Genomic DNA, 13,434 nt, shown 5'->3' on the forward strand with positions numbered 1-13,434 from the left:
AAGTAGAAACACTAAAGGAAAAAATACTATTCAGTAAGTACCGCGTCTACTAAACAGTAAATCAGTAAAGGAGAAAGGACTTTAAACACTAAGGGAAAAGAACAGCAAGACCGCGCCAGCTGCAGAGCTCAGCTCGGAGCGAAATGAAGTGAATGAAATGAGGTGAATGGGAGGGGAGATGATCATGTGACTCCAACACCCGCCTTAACTCTCCGTCCCTCCACAAACACACAAACACAGTCTCTCGGATCCCAACTCTCCTTTGTATATATAGATGTTAAATTCATACATGAAAACTTATTCTGTTTTTCTTCTTCTTTCGGCTGCTTCCATTAGGGGTCGCCACAACAGATCATCTTCTTTCATATCTTTCTGTCCTCTGCATCTTGTTCTGTTACACCCATCACCTGCATGATCTCTCTCACCACATTCATCATCCTTCGCTTAGGCCTTCCTCTTTTCCTCTTTCCTGGCAGCTCTATCTTTATCATCCACTTCCCAATATACTCAGCATCTCTTCTCTGCACATGTCCAAACCAACGCAATCTCACCTCTCTGACTTTGTCTCCCAACCGTCCAACTGGAGCTGACCCTCTAATGTAGTCAGTTCTAATCCTATCCATCCTCGCCACACCCAATGCAAATCTTAGCATCTTTAACTCTGCCACCTCCAGCTCTGTCTCCTACTTTCTGGTCAGTGCCACCGTCTCCAACCCATATAACATAGCTGGTCTCACTACCGTCCTGTAGACCATCCCTTTCACTCTTACTGATACCTGTCTGTCACAAATTACTCCTGACACTCTTCTCCACCCATTCCACCCTGCCTGCACTCTCTTTTTCACCTCTCTTCCACAATCCCCATTACTCTGTACTGTTGATCTCAAGTATTTAAACTCACCCATCTTCACCAACTCTATTCCTTGTATCCTCACCATTCCAATGACATTCCTCTCATTTACACACATGTATTCTGTCTTCTTCCTACTGACCTTCATTCCTCTCCTCTCTAGAGCATATCTCCACCTCTCCAGGATCTCCTCAACCTGCTCCCTACTACTGCTATAGATCACAATGTCATCAGCAAATATCAAAGTACACGGGGACTCTTGTCTAATCTCGTCTGTCAACCTGTCCATCACCATTGCAAATAAGAAAGGGCTCAGAGCCGAACCCTGATGTAATCCCACCTTCACCTTGAATGCATCCATCTCTCCTACCGCAAACCTCACCACTGTCACACTTCCCTCATACATATCCTATACAACTCTTACATACTTCTCTACCACTCTCGACCTCTTCGTACAATACCACAGCTCCATGTCATATGCTTTCTCCAGGTCCACAAAGGTGCAATGCAACTCCTTCTGGCCTTCTCTATACTTCTCCATCAACATCCTCGGAGCAAACATCACATCTGTGGTGCTCTTTCTTGGCATGAAACCATACTGCTGCTCACTAATCAGCACCTCACTTCTTAACCTAGCTTCCACTACTCTTTCCCATAACTTTGTGCTGTGGCTCAACATTTTTTTCCCCCTGTAGTTACTACAGTCTTGCACATCCCCCTTATTCTTAAATATCGGCACCAGTACACTTCTTCTCCACTCTTCAGGCATCCTCTCACTTTCCAAGATTCCATTAAACAATCTGGTTAAAAAATCCACTGCCATCTCTCCTAAACACCTCCATGCTTCCACAGATATGTCATATGGACCAACGGCCTTTCCATTTTTCTTCCTCTTCATAGCTGTCCTTACTTCGTCCTTGCTAATCCGTTCACTTCCTAATTCACTATCTCCACATCATCCAACCTCTTCTCTCTCTTGTTCTTTTCATTCATCAGCCTCTCAAAGTACTCTTTCCATCTGCTCAACACACTCTCCTCGCTTGTGAGTATGTTTCCATCTTTATCTTTTATCACCCTAACCTTCTGAAACATCTTTCCCAGCTCAGTCCCTCTGTCTAGCCAATCGGTATAGGTCCTTTTCTCCCTCCTTAGTGTCCAGCCTCTCCTACAATAAATCATAAGCCTTTTCTTTAGCCTTCTCCACCTCTCTCTTCACCTTGCGCCTTATCTTCTTGTACTCTTGTCTACTTTCTGCATCTCCCTGAATATCCCAATTCTTCCCTGCTATCCTCTTCCTCTGTATACTCTCCTGTACTTCCCCATTCCACCACCAGGTTTCCTTTTCCTCCTTCCTCTGTCCAGATGTCACGCCAAGCACCCTTCTTGCTGTCACCCTTACTACATCTGCTGTAGTTTTCCAACTGTCTGGTAACTCTTCACTACCACCCAGTGCCTGTCTCACCTTCTACCTAAACTCAACCTTGCAGTCTTCCTATTTCAACTTCCACCATTTGATCCTTGGCTCTGCCCTCACTCTCTTCCTCTTCTTGATCTCCAACGTCATCCTACAGACCACCATCCTATGCTGCTTAACTACACTTTCCCCTGACACCACTATGCAGTCTTTAATCTCCTTCAGATTGACTTTTCTGCATAGGATGTAATCTGCCTGTGTGCATCTTCCTCAACTCTTGTACGTAACCCTATGTTCCTCCCTCTTCTCAAAATATGTATTCACCACAGCCATGTCCATCCTTTTGGCAAAATCCACTATCATCTGACCTTCTTCATTCCTCTACTTGACACCGTACCTACCCATCACCTCCTTGTCTCCTCTGTTCCCTTCACCAACATGTCCTTTGAAATCCGCTCCAATCACCACTTTCTGTCCCTTGGGTACACTGTGCATCATTTCATCCAACTCACTCCAAAAATCTTCATTCTCCTCCATTGTACACCCAACTTGTGGGGCATATGCACTAAAAACATTCATCATCACACCTCCAATTTCCAGCTTCCTAATCATTACTCTGTCTGACACTCTTTTCACCTCCAAAACACTCTTGACATACTGTTCCTTCAGAATAAGTCCTACCCCATTTCTCTTCCCATCCACACCATGATAGAACAATTTGAATCCACCTCCGATCCACCTGGCCTTACTCCCCTTTCATTTAGTCTCTTGCACACACAATACAGTTGTGCTTGAAAGTTTCTGAACCCTTTAGAATTTTCTATATTTCTGCATAAATATGACATAAAACATCATCAGATTTTCACTCAAGTCCTAAAAGTAGATAAAGAGAAACCAGTTAAACAAATGAGACAAAAATATTATACTTGGTCATTTATTTATTGAGGAAAATGATCGAATATTACATATTTGTGAGTGGCAAAAGTATGTGAACCTCTAGGATTAGCAGTTAGTTTGAAGGTGAAATTCGAGTCAGGTGTTTTTAATCAATGGGATGACAATCAGGTGTGAGTGGGCACCCTGTGTTATTTAAAGAACAGGGATCTATCAAAGTCTGCTCTTCACAACACATGTTTGTGGAAGTGTATCATGGCACGAACAAAGGAGATTTCTGAGGACCTCAGAAAAAAAGTTGTTGATGCTCATCAGGCTGGAAAAGGTTACAAAACCATCTCTAAAGGGTTTGGACTCCACCAATCCACAGTCAGACAGATTGTGTACAAATGGAGGAAATTCAAGACCACTGTTACCCTCCCCAGGAGTGGTCGACCAACAAAGATCACTCAAAGAGCAAGGCATGTAATAGTCGGCGAGGTCACAAAGGACCCCAGGGTAATTTATAAGCAACTGATGGCTTCTCTCACATTGGCTAATGTTCATGTTCTTGAGTCCACCATCAGGAGAACACTGAACAACAATGGTGTGCATGGCAGGGTTGCAAGGAGAAAGCCACTGCTCTCCAAAAAAAACATTGCTGCTCGTCTGCAGTTTGCTAAAGATCACGTGGACAAACCAGAAGGCTATTGGAAGAATGTTTTGTGGATGGATGAGACCAAAATAGAACTTTTTGGCTTAAATGAAAAGCGTTATGTTTGGAGAAAGGAAAACACTGCATTCCATATCCCATCTGTGAAACACGGTGAGGGTAGTATCATGGTTTGGGTCTGTTTTGCTACATCTGGGCCATGACGGCTTGCCTTCATTGATGGAACAATGAATTCTGAATTATATCAGAGAATTCTAAAGGAAAATGTCAGGACATCTGTCCATGAACTGAATCTCAAGAGAAGGTGGGTCATGCAGCAAGACAACGACCCTAAGCACACAAGTTGTTCTACCAAAGAATGGTTAAAGAAGAATAAAGTTAATGTTTTGAAATGGCCAAGTCAAAGTCCTGACCTTAATCCAATTGAAATGTTGTGGAAGGACCTGAAGCGAGCAGTTAATGTGAGGAAACCTATCAATATCCCAGAGTTTAAGCTGTTTTGTACGGAGGAATGGGCAAAAATTCCTCCAATCCGGTGTGCAGGACTGATGAACAGTTACCGGAAACGTTTAGTTGCAGTTATTGCTGCAATGGGGGGTCACACCAGATACTGAAAGCAAAGGTTCACATACTTTTGCCACTCACAAATATGTAATATTCGATCATTTTCCTTAATAAATAAATGATCAAGTATAATATTTTTGTCTCATTTGTTTAACTGGTCTCTCTTTATCTACTTTTAGGACTTGAGTGAAAATCTGATGATGTTTTAGGTCATATTTATGCAGAAATATAAAAAATTCTAAAGGGTTCACAAACTTTCAAGCACAACTGTATATCAACCTTCCTTCTCTCCTTCATATCGGCTAACTCTCTTCCCTTTGCCAGTCATACTGCCAACATTCAAAGTTCCTACCCTAAGTTCCATTCTCTTTATCTTCCTCCTCTCCTCCTGCCCCCGGACACGTCTCCCCCCTCTTCTTCTCCTTCTTTAGCCAATAGTGGCCCAATTTCTGCCAGCACCCTGTTAGCTAACAGGACTGGTACTGTTGGCTGTCGTTGTTAAGCCGGGGCTCGACCAATCCAGTATGGAAATTTGTATTGTTGTCCGCATATTGGCAAAATTTTACACCGGATGCCCTTCCTGACGTAACCCTCCCTATTTATCCGGGCTTAGGACCGGCATGAAGAAACACACTGATTTGTGCATCACCTGTGGCTGGGTTCCAGACAGTATATCAACACTGGCTAAAATTAGTTTAAGTAGGCCAATCAGTGCAATACAAGTCAAGGAGGATTATAATTAAGCTATATAACACACTACTCTCATCTGGAGTACTAAGTGCAGTTTGGTATTACAAAAACACATAGAGAATGTGCTAGAGAATATCCAGAAGAGAGCTGCTAGGCTAATTTGAGGACTGTGAGGTATGAGCTATGAGGAAAGGCTGAAGAACATGAACCTTTTCAGTTTAAGCAAACAGTGATTATGAAGAGACATGATTGAAGTGTACAAAATTATGAAGGGATTAGTATGGATATATATGCACATCTAAATCTCCAGGGGCCTCATGTATAAACGGTGTGTATTCACAGAAATGTTAAGAACTTTTCCACGTTCAAATCGTGATGTATAAAACCTAAACTTGGCTTAAAGCCACGCACATTTCCACGGTACCTCATACCGTGTCGTACACAAGTTCTCTGCTTGGTTTTGCAGACTGGCGGCACCCAGCGTCAAAGCAGTGCTACTGTTCCTGTGTGGTTATCCTTTCTTTTCCTGATGTGGCTTTATAAATACACTGAAATTAACCGCATATTGTTTATTAATTTAATACATCTGACTGTAATTAACCTGTAACAATATAATGGTCCACAGAATGGTCAAACTATTCTAAATACCAAAACTGCTTTAGCGTTGTTACTCTCACTGCACCTTCTTCTTCTTCTGTCAGCTGCTCCCATTAGGGGTTGCCACAGCGGATCATCTTTTTCCATAGTACTCTCACTGCACCACTCGTAGTATTTATATCACTGTATCTGAGTGTGAATCACAGATCTACAGCTGAATCGGAAAGACAATTATCGGTATACAGAATCAAGCACACATGGCCTCAGCCATTTGCTATTTGAACTGCTCTAATCCGACCAACGCTTCAGAGCCTTTCCTGTTCGAACCTTGCGGTTCTCAAACAGTTTCATCCCAAGAACTACAAACCAGAGCTGGCCCTAGACAATTTTGGGCCCGAAGCAAACTGATACCGAGGGCCCCGTAAGGGGCCTGACCCCTGCAGCTAGGGGGTCCGGGGCAGAGCTCCGGCCGCCAAGCGATTTCCTGCATTCTGAGCTGCAGAAATGTGTTTTCCCAGCGTCTACAACCATCAGTTTTTGACGATTTCCGTTTGACACTGACAACCGTAACCATAGCACACTGACAGGAGCCAAATTCGCAGGCTGTCAGCGCAGACTGTCGTACAAGGCCCTGAGTGAAGGGTATGAGTGATGGAGGTCGGAGTGGGCCCGCATAAATGTCTTTAGTGACGATACATTAACAGATAAAGCTACATTTTAGCCATTTTGCTGGCTACATTGATCTGTGAAAGAATGTCGTACCAAATCGCTAAGGAAACAAGAAATGGAAAATTTTTCAGCTGCTTGGCTAATGCAGCGGCTTCAGTTCTAGCCTTAGGATCTTTATAATCTTCAGAAACATCTACCAGCGCGTCATACACAGAGCCTATTTTGAATCTGACAGCTTTAACACTCTCAATCCTGCATTCCCATCTAGTGTCACAAATGCGCTTCAGAGTGAAATTATTGATGTGCTTCTCCAGAATCTGCCAGCGTACTGTAGAAGCACTAAACAGCAAATAGATCTGATGTAGCGTTCCAAAAAGCACATGGCAGTTGGTGATGATTTAGCCATGTCTCCAACAAGCAAATTAAGGCTATGACAACCGCATGGGATGTAGAATGCTCGTGGATTTTTATCCAGTATTCGTTTTTGAATGCCACTGTGTTTGCCTTTCATATTGGAACCGTTATCATATCCCTGTCCCCTACAGTTACCTAGGTCCAATTTCAACTCCGAGAGCATCCGTAGGCATTGGTCTGTGAGATTGGAGCCAGTGTTATCATCAACGGCTATGTACCCTACAAAATATTCTTGAACTTCCACTGAGGAGCCATCAATATGAACGATCCTTATTATCATCGTCATCTTCTCTTCATGGCTTATATCAGGAGTGCAGTCAAGAATGATTGAGAAATACTTGGCCTTATGAATATGGGAAATTATTTTCTCTAACGTAGCATTACCCATCAACTGAATTATTTCATTTTGCACGTTTTTGCCCAGATAATGATCGTGGATTTCATTGTCTGTAATCCTTCGAACATGATCTTGCATGCACAGACCAAATTTTGGCTAACAATTCCATCTTCCCCAAGAAAATTGCCATTATGCGGGGCAAATATACGATCGCTGAAACCTCGAAATGCCAGGTGTCTTTCACCCAGAAACTAAATAATAGCAATAATTCTTGTTAATACATTGCCCCAATGTTCAGTTTCTCTTAGCAGAAGTTCTTGTGCACGCTTATCAATGGTACATCCTGCCTTCAAGCGATTTTGAAGTTCCAACCAATCCTTAAAGGCACGTATATGGTTGGCAGATATTTCGTGACTGCACATGTCTCGGAACAAATTTCTCCAATCACCGCAACCACCAGTAGTCAATTTGATCTGGATATCCGAGAATAACTTGCACCAGAAACAAAAAACTGCATTTTTGTTCTTTGAGTAAACAAGCCAGGGCCTGTCAACAAATTCCCCATTTGGTAATTTTCGGGAATAAAAGGAATCAGAAAAATGGCGCCCATCATCATTCGTCGGATATTGAATCCCGGTTTCGCGAAAGGGCCCCTTTTGGACTAGGAAGACACATTCCTTGTTGGTGATTGCTGCACCCCACAAACCTGGATCTCCCCAGCTGAAGGAATCGAAATCATTATCAGCCTCATCGTGATCTTCATCTTTCTGGTTAGAAACCGAAACGGCTGGCAACGTTGCTGAACCTGACGAAAAACCCATGTCCATGTCATTCTTAACGTCATCGGCTTCTGACTCCTCGGAGTCGGATACAGGGTTGTGGGGCTTGGACGGCATTGCAGTATCTTCGACTAATGGAAGTTCAGTCCTGGTGCTAGTGCTGCTGCTGCTGCTAGAGCTAACCGTTTTCGTTAGGAAGCGTTGCAAAGCGCCTTTTTGGGTAGCGAAGAATTCATCTTGCGCTGCTTTTTCTTTACGTTTTTGAGCACCTGATTTATATTTCTTTGGCGGTGGAACTGAAGACATTTGGAATACAATAATTTCAAACTGTGGAAGGCCTAACTACTATCTACAAGACGTTCTTTCTAACAAAATGGAAATATATTGATGTGAAGGAAAGTGATAGCTTTACGAAGAGAAGGGCCCCTTTTATGCTCTGTTGAGAATGCAGTGTGGCAGAGCGGCCCTTACTGAAGCGTAAGTGGCCACCTACTGAGGACAGAGGCACAGATGATCCATGGAGGCAGCAACAGGCGTGCAGGCCTGAGTGAAGCGTAATGAATATTGGAGTGCCGAGTGGAGATGTCCACGTGGAGTAATTAGGTGATGGAATATGTTGCCCGTGAATTATATATATAAAAAAATTAGTAATAGAAGTTGGAGTGAAGGAGTCTGTTGCTCCATTGGGCCCTCCGCAGCAGCGTCGCATCACAGGAAAAAAAAAAACCTTGGGCGCAGTGGGCCCCTCCAGCTGTGGGCCCGAAGCGGTCGTTTCGTTCGCTTCGTCCTAAGGCCGGCTCTGTACAAACGCACTCAATCAGTCCATTAAGTGCTCCGTGTTGAACTGTTTGTACTTGCAAGTTACCGTGAGGTAATTGTACTTATGATACAGTTAGAATTTTCCAGAACCTGAGCCACTTTATAAAGCGCTTATTTACATATGATGATGATATTATTTTTAAGATGAAATGCAGCAAAATATATTTATTATATTATACAGATAAAACTTTAACTTTAACTACACAATGCCGCAGCACTAGTGAGAAACTTGATCTTTGTTCACGGTTTGTTCGTGCCTCACGCTGTATTCATGCTGTGGATGGCGCGACACTGGAAGGATAGATGGATAGAATAATTAAACATTTACGAAGATATTTCAATGTTCCTTAAAAGTTTTGAAGAATCGTGGTTCTAAGCTTACAGATGGCTTAACGTCTATTACAGAGCTGATTGTGTGGTGATTGGGTATTTGGAGAAAAAAAAGTAAGGACAGGAATTGGGGGTTAGTACGTTTGAAAAAGACAGTACTTCTGTAATAAAGCATTTCATCGAAGGTCGCGCATGGCGCAGCAAGCACCTTGCGTAAGACATGAACAATCACTGCACCACCGTGTTCCCACGTTTAATAACATGCTTTTACTCATATCATCATGAAAATGATATCACGTATACTTCTCAGTATTTTAATTATTCAGAGAGCTGTAATATTACGAATGTAATGGATTCTGCGTCCTGTTGGAGGAAGAGCACGTAGTGATTCAGGCACATAGAGCACATATAAGATCAAATACAAAACAAAGCATTTAACGTGCTACTTTAGTTACGATGGAATTTGAGAATCTAGTAAATTAAACGATTTTAAGATGAAGTTTATGATGTTCTACTTTAATGACAAAATAAACTACGTGATTAAAGTGGAAATTACGAGATTAAAGTTGACATTTTGTGCTTTTTTTCATACTGTGTGCCTTTTTTTTCTCTGTAACCTAATAAGCTTTCATATGACACTCAGACAGTGGGCTACAAGTCGCCTTTTCATGCCGACTTTGATATGTGACAACTTCTTTTTTATTTCGGGCACTGTGCGACTTGAGCTTTGTGAACTTGAGCTTTCAAGTTTCTCCGACATGCTATGTCACTCGATCAAATTCCTTTTGTTGCTTATATCACTGTTTAAACCAACAAATAGTACGTTTTTCTTTGCATCCATTTGGTATTCACTGAAATTCTTCTATTTTTCCTCGTACTTTTGCCATTGCCTTTTCACAGAACGCTGAGCTTAAGGGCTATTTATATTGATTTGCATATTCAAAAAGGCATAATTCTGGGAGGAGTTGGGATGGGACAGTAGGCACATGCACGAGCGTTACTATTCACGCTGACCGGGATTTTTGTAGTGGAAGAACGTAGAAGTTGGCGAATGCAAAAATTCCTGCATCTGGATTTTTCAGTGCGTAAGCACATTTCGGCTTTTGTGCTTACGTCATGTTATAGTGCGAATTCTATGCACAGTGTTATGCATGAGGCCCCAAGTCTCCCAAGACAAAGATAAAAAACACAAGTGGGTTACCACAGGGTGAGTTTTTTTTATTCTGATTTTCTTTTCATTCCAACAACAAATTCAACCCTCAGAAACACCAACACCAGGCACTCACCAATCACCATCCTTAACCATCCCTTCTTTCTGTTCTTTTTCTTCTTTAATTGTACCTTTCCTAATGAAAAAGTGTCCCATTTAGAAACAAATCAACTCAGAATCCTGTATTATTTAAAGTAAATAAGAGAAATAGATAGATAGATAGATAGATAGATAGATAGATAGATAGATAGATAGATAGATAGATAGATAGATAGATAGATAGATAGATAGTGTCACACACGTGTGTTTAGGAGACAGCCAAAGAGCTTAAATACAGGTAATTCCATGCCAAGCCAGGGGGTGGCGGAGTGTACTAATTTTCCCTCTCAATCTGTTGCAGACCATTCTAGGGAAATCCCGCCCGGCTCTGGGGCAGCCAATGACGTTCCTTCCGGTTCCGGAGCTGATGACGTCACTTCCTTAGCTGGCCTTTAAAAGCCGCCATACTGTCTGAAGAAGTCAGTTCTGTTTTGGACTCAGTTAAATGAACATGTATGCCAATTTTGATCTCTTTTGCAGCCGTAATGGATTAAATGGGTGGCTGCCCCAAACCTTCTTGATGTCTCATGGTCGTTCTTGTGACAATAGATAGATAGATAGATAGATAGATAGATAGATAGATAGATAGATAGATAGATAGATAGATAGATAGATAGATAGATAGATAGATAGATAGATAGATCATACGATGATATTTTTATATAGTTACTCCCAAAGGAGTATTTTCAACTACTATATTTTTCAACCAGGGTTCATTCATTTCTTGTGCCTTATGTTGCCTGGAAAGGCTTTGGCTCCCCAAAAGCTCTTAATTGGACTAAGTGGGTTTGAGAATGTACTATTAAAAATTAGATTTTGTAAACTGTGATGTGCTTCTCTAGGAATGTTATGAAACCGACTGATGAACAGCTCCTACAGCCAGACCTTTCAGACTGTGCCTTTATGAATGCATAATTTCCTTTCACAGAAATAATCCATTTGCTTCAATTGTGACCATAAAAATACTTTTGAGCATCCATCCATCCATCCATTTTCCAACCAGCTGAATCCGAACACAGGGTCACGGGGGTCTGCTGGAGCCAATCCCAGCCAACACAGGGCACAAGGCAGGAACCAATCCTGAACAGGGTGCCAACCCACTGCAGGACACACACAAACACACCCACACACCAAGCACACACTAGGGCCAATTATATTCAAAATACAATTTGATTTCCTCTCTTCTAACAATGTTCACATTTTTACAACTTAAATGTCTGACTGGCATCCCAATGACAATCCATTGCAGCCATTTACTGGTCAGGTGTTCAAATACATCTATCTTTAGACCTAAACATATTACTGCCATAAGTTTAAAATCATTATCATTTAAAAACAAGATTGAGAACTATGATGAATTGCTATATTCTTTATTCTTCTGTTTTTACTGTCCATAATGATAAAAGGCCAACACTCCTTCTGTGGCGTTAACTGTGCTTAAACCTACACTTTCCCGACATGTGTGTTTTGTGTGTTTGGTTCATATGTTTTCACATGTGCCTAACACTAAATATCTATTGTGTCAAAAATATCCATTAAATAGTATTTCAAATGACCAGTAAAACAATTTTTTTTACACCTGTGTTCTAAGATATTAGTGCCCCAAATTGTACTCCATAATGATTGCCTCTTCTTAATTTCTATGTGCCTGTCTTGAGCCAGCTCAGAATAAAGCAGTTCTTTTCATCCATTAATTTCTTCAGTCTGTAGCATAGTCAAGCATGTGATTATTCTGCTGCTTTCCTAGTAGTCAATTTAAAGGAGACACTGGGGACAGTGTTTATGTGTGAGATGAAGAGCCAAAAAAGAGAAGCAGTGAGCAACCCCATGTAATAAGTGGTCCGTGGCACTATCCTAATTTTAAATAAATGATTGTGCTCAAATTGAGCACCGGTGTGAACGCACCTCCCTCCAGGGACAGTTAAGGGACTTGGTTGATTGTGCATGCATTTGTGAATGCGATTGTCAGTCAGGTGCCTCATTATTGCCTCTGAGGGAGCGGCACCTTTCACCTGTGCCCAATTGGGAATGCCGTATATAACGAGAGCCTGCATGGCAGAGGGCAGAACATCCAAAGAAAGAGGAAGAAGAGACAAACAGATGGAGGTTAAAGAAAGGGGAAAAAGCAGCCAGCCAGCCAGTCAGCCATCCAGGAAGGGAAGTGAGCCAGTGCATAAGAGAGGAGGCAAGGAGCCGGGAGGAGAGCCACTTTGGGGAACATGAGGCCAACGCTCAGAGGTTGAAGAGGGCCACTCCGACTGAATGGCTCAGTAGCCTGGTGTTCACTCCTGCATAAGTCTGGGGAGAGGCAGCAGGAGGTGAAGGAGCGAGACTCAACATGGACAGCTGGCCATCTCCTCTAATGAGAGGCCCATGTGGGATAAGCAGAGGAGACATTGATTTTAAAGGGATGCACTGGGGATTGATTTTTAGAAGAGAAATTTCCTGCCTAATTTTAACTGTGTGTTATAAATATTTATTTATTTGATTGATTTTAACCTCCAATTATTTTTTGGGATGATGATAAAGAACTGCACTATTTATTTAAGCACTGTTTTGTTTTGGATTAATTTTGGATTAATTTTAATAAAAGCACTTATTCGCTTTGACACCTACACCTTGTCTGTATGTATGTGTTCTCATTTGCCTGGATTAGGTTGGTTATGACTATTGATAATGATGGGTTCAAGAGACTCCCAAACAGGATTTGGTAACAGACATAACTGCCAAGTCAGGGAGAGGTTCTAAAATAAGCAAATTATAGTAGCCTCCAGACAGAATAATACATGAGATTTTATAAACAGCTTGCGAGAGAGAATGGGACTGAAAAAGGAGCATGCAAAGTCACCATGCCAAATAGGCCCACAGCGGCAAGAGTTTTTTTTTAACACGTTATTAATTTTATTAAAATCAAATAACATTCCATACAAGCAAGTCAAGTTTAACAAAACTAGGTTAGAAACAAATCAACTCCTACCCATGAGAGAGTTAAGCCAGCAGAATAAAACTTTAATAATAGTAAAAATATGTAAATAAATAAATTAATCAAAATAAATAGAATAAAAAAGAGGGGAGAGAATCCACTTCCTCAATTTAAAAGCTTATTCGAAAATGTT

The sequence above is a fragment of the Erpetoichthys calabaricus genome, chromosome 3 (genome assembly GCF_900747795.2).
Source record: "Erpetoichthys calabaricus chromosome 3, fErpCal1.3, whole genome shotgun sequence".
NCBI classification, from domain to species: domain Eukaryota; kingdom Metazoa; phylum Chordata; class Cladistia; order Polypteriformes; family Polypteridae; genus Erpetoichthys; species Erpetoichthys calabaricus.